The 4,237-nt window shown below is 42.5% G+C and overlaps 1 pseudogene; it reads left to right on the top strand.

The window, feature by feature from the left end:
- The first annotated feature begins 261 nt into the window (after positions 1-261).
- On the top strand, positions 262-3,310 carry LOC111172026 (small ribosomal subunit protein uS2 pseudogene; annotated as a pseudogene).
- Positions 3,311-4,237: the final 927 nt, after the last annotated feature.

The following is a 4,237-nucleotide window of genomic DNA, read 5'->3' as shown; positions in this document are numbered from 1 at the left end:
CAGATTTACAAAGCTGACGGCAGCTTCTGCCAGAATTGCTATTGACTTTGACAGGCATATCCACTGCTCACCACATCACCCCCCTTCAAGCAGACAGCAGTATAAACACATCCTCTGACCTCACAGAAACAATCGACACATGTGAGCCTGCTACTGTACTACTGACCGACTGAGCGCTCCAGCTCTCCCCCAAAGCAGCTCATTTGTTACTGCTCTGTGCACTGAAGCACATCAGAATTCCTACAGTTTCTGACATCTGTTATGCACAAGAGAAACGTGAATGACTTTAGCACACCAGAAGAAGCTGAATTCCTCTCTACCAATGGAACGAGGGCAGGATGTAATAAGAAAACAGATGGTAGGAAACAGTATCAGCAGCAGCGCCCTGAGAAAAAAGTGGCTGTTTTAAATGCCAAGGTTTTTGTCTCCTAATTGATCTGGAACCAAGAGTTAAAAATATACCAGGCTCTAACAATAAATTCAACAAATACTAATGACAACAATGAGAAAATAACATAAGAGCCGTACAGAAGACAGACCACCGAGCTCCACAGGTTGTTATTGAAAAATATGTACAACGATGACGCTGTAATCATGCTTATTCACCTTCTCCTAGCAACTCCACACAGTAGGTAACTGCCAATTTAACCAGTGGAAAACACGGCAGCTGCAAACAGACTGCTCTGTGAATCCTTTGGGGGTTAAAAAAATAAATAAAACGAAACTGGTGTGTATGCTTGTGTGTGTGTGTTGAAGGAAAAGGAGTGTGGGGGGAGGAGAAGGGGAAGAGAGGGAGATGGAGGAGAAGAGAGAAATTGATGCTGTGCTGCTTGTGCATTTTAGAAGAAAAATGAGAGAAAGTGGACATAAAAGGAATCAGAACTGAGTCATCTGCCAAGCTCCCAACAACACATGGTGAGCTTTCTTTGAAACAAGCACAGACCTTGAGTATGAGCTTCATAACAGCTATTGCTATCTGCAAGCTGCTAAGAAAAATATACTTAAAAGCAATATCTCTTGTTGTTTGTTTGGAGACACAAATGTAGTTTTATTCCTCCCTGCAAGAAGCTTGCCTGTTACCTTGAGGTTTAAGGTAGAGATATTCATTGACAGTAGATAGGTAACAATATCTAACATTTATTGAGTGCTCACTATGTGTCAGACACTGTTCCCAGTACCTAACAGTATTACTTTTTAAAATTCTTACAAAAAGCCCATGAGGTAGGTAATATTCCCGATTAACAGTTGAGACAATTGAGAAATAAAGACAGTCCTCAGATTTAAATCCAGTCCTTCAAAATAAACACTATGATTTTACTGACAAGAAATCTTCCAGGGGCTTCCCTGGTGGCACAGTAGTTAAGAATCTGCCTGCCAATGCAGGGTACACAGGTTTGAGCCCTGGTCCGGGAAGATCCCACATGCCGTGGAGCAACTAAGCCCGTGCGCCACAACTACTGAGCCTGCGCTCTAGAGCTCGCATGCCACAACTACTGAGCCCATGTGCCACAACTACTGAAGCCCACACGCCTAGAGCCCATGCTCCACAACAAGAGAAGCCACTATAACGAGAAGCCTGCGCACCTCAACGAAGAGTAACCCCTGCTCGCAGCAACCAGAGAGAAAGCCCGCGCACAGCGACGAAGACCCAATGCACCCCAAAAAATTTTTTAAATAAATTTAAAATAAATAAGTAAACTTTAAAAAACAGAAATCTTCCTCTATAAAGTTACTATGTCTATCTAAACAACATTGACTGCATCTAGTCAAAGTTGTAATATGTACAGTTGACTCTAACAACCCGGGAGCTAGAGGTGCCCACCCAGCCCTCAGTGGAAAATCTGCATATAAATTATAGTCAGCCCTCCATATACATTGTTCCCCTGTATCTGCTATTCTTCAGTATCCACATTTCCCTGTCAGCATATTCAGCCAACCACAGATCAGGTAATACTACAGTATTTACTATTGAAAAAAATTCATGTATAAGCAGATCCACACAGGTTCAAACCTGTGTTGTTCAAGGGTCAAATGTAGAAAAAAATCTTTGCAAAATTTTCTGGAAAGTGCCTTCTGATTCACAAGTTAGAAGAGGTTAATTTTTCTATGCTACCCAGAAAGGGATCCATATATCTCCTCTGGGTTTCTGTGGCAACTTAAAGGGAAATTTTCACAATGCCCTGAGTCTCTGACGTCCTGTAAACGAAAGAGGAGGCTGTCCTCAAATTTCTTGCAGCAGGAACCCACTTAGTTGGCAACAGCCTTGATTTCCAAATGGAACAATCATCTACAAAAGCAAAACTGATGGCATCTACCTCATCAATCTGAGGAGAACAGGGGAGACGCTTCTTCCAGCAGCTTGTGCCATTGTTGCCGTTGTACACCGGCTGATTCCAGCATCGTATCCTCCAGGAACACTGGCCAGCAAGCTGGGCTGAAGTTTGCTGCTGCCACCAGGGCCACTCCTATTACTGACCACCTCACTGCTGGAACCTTCCCTAACCAGATCCGGGCAGCCCTTCACAAGCCACGGCTTCTGGCGGCTACCGTTCCCAGGGCTCACAACCGGCCTCTCACAGAGGCTTCTATGTGAACCCGCCCACCATCGCCCCCTGCGACACAGACTCTCCTCTGCGCCCTGTGGACACTGCTACCATCCCGGGACAACAACAGGGAAGCCCACTCGGGGTTCTGACGCGGTGGACGCTGGCCCGGAATGGTCTGCGCATGCGCGGCACCATCTCCCGCAATCATCCCTGGGAGATCAGCCCCGTCTCCACTTCCGGAAGAGACGGAAAGGGAGAGCAGGCAGCTGCTGGGAAGGCTGTGACCGAGGGGGACTTTCAGGGTGAATGGCCTGCTCCAGCTCCCAAACTCACTGCTACTGCACCCGAGGTCACAAACGCGTCTGAAGGCGCAGGTGCCCTCTGTGCCCACCCAGCAGTTCCCCACCGGAGACCGAGCCTCAGCCGCCAGCGAGGACTGTCTGCGGCCCCCAGTGCTCTGGCCACTGAACGGGTAGGAACAACTTCTGAGTGGGCTTAAACTGTTCTCCCACAGACTCAAACACAAAACGGAAATAACGTTGACAGAAAATAAACCGTTTCTAGAAAAAAAACAAAAAGAGGTTAAATCAAGTGAAGCCTCAGTTTTCCTCTCTCCAACAAGCTATTTCCTGAACTCGATCTGAATTTAATGTCTTTAGCTAGCAGACAGCTTTACACAATCACAGCCTCACTTTTTTGAGCAGTTACCAGAGTTGTCAGAAATAAGTTAGTCTTTGCTCTGAAAGTACTGATTTTACCTTCACTGTGCCTTCATTGATAATCCTAGCTACATTCACTTAATAATCTCTTACCTGACTTTGTTGTTATGAGATAGTCAACGAACATCTGAATTCTGTTCTCAAAGATAAACCACAGGGAAAAAATCTCCATAAAAAGCAAGTACTCCACCACTACTGTTTTATGAGCCAAGATACCAAAGTCTTTGAGGCCACAATGATTTTCTAATTATGCCATGAAATTTCAAGCCCTCACACTGGCCAGCTTACAAATAATATTGCAATGTAAAGAATGAGGTCTATTCTACTTAAGTGTGTGTTGGTGAATGTTATCTCCTCATTAAAACTCATTTACCCTTTGCTTTCAGTATGTCCCTTCTATCATATATTGAATTGATATTTAAGAACTCACAGTATACTGATTACACACTTAATACACAAAAATGCTTAATTATTGGATTATATGTTTCATAAAATAAAATAAAAATTTGAACAAGCTACATAAAAGTTTATTATTAAAATCCTTGGCCAAGACAATCTTCAGCCTTAAGCAGTATCAAAAAGTTATTTCTGTCAATGTAGAGAATTTAAAGCAGTTTTCTTTTCTAATTTATAACTAATGTCTGCAAGATACATTAATAAAATAAAAAATAAAGTAAATCACATTAAAGAGAACAGAGTAGAACTTTGGGAATAGCATACAACTTTTTTTTCTAATTAATATGTTGAGAAAATTTTGAAATGTTGCACTCATAAAATTAAACTAAACCAAAAAATTTTGACATGAGAAAGAGAAATAAGACAACAAGAATGGATTCTAAGAAATTAAAATACACTTCCTAAAACAAAACATTCAATGTTAGTTCTGAGGGGAATTGAGAAAATACAGGGCAAAAATTGATCCAGTATGTCTCATCTCTCAAATGTTCAATCTCTTTTGCTTTAACTCTATAT

This window comes from Delphinapterus leucas, chromosome 8, assembly GCF_059928025.1.
Source record: "Delphinapterus leucas isolate spDelLeu-1000000601 "Yukka" chromosome 8, BTC_Dleu_Yukka2, whole genome shotgun sequence".
NCBI lineage: Eukaryota > Metazoa > Chordata > Mammalia > Artiodactyla > Monodontidae > Delphinapterus > Delphinapterus leucas.
This window is presented reverse-complemented; position numbering and strand designations above follow the sequence as displayed.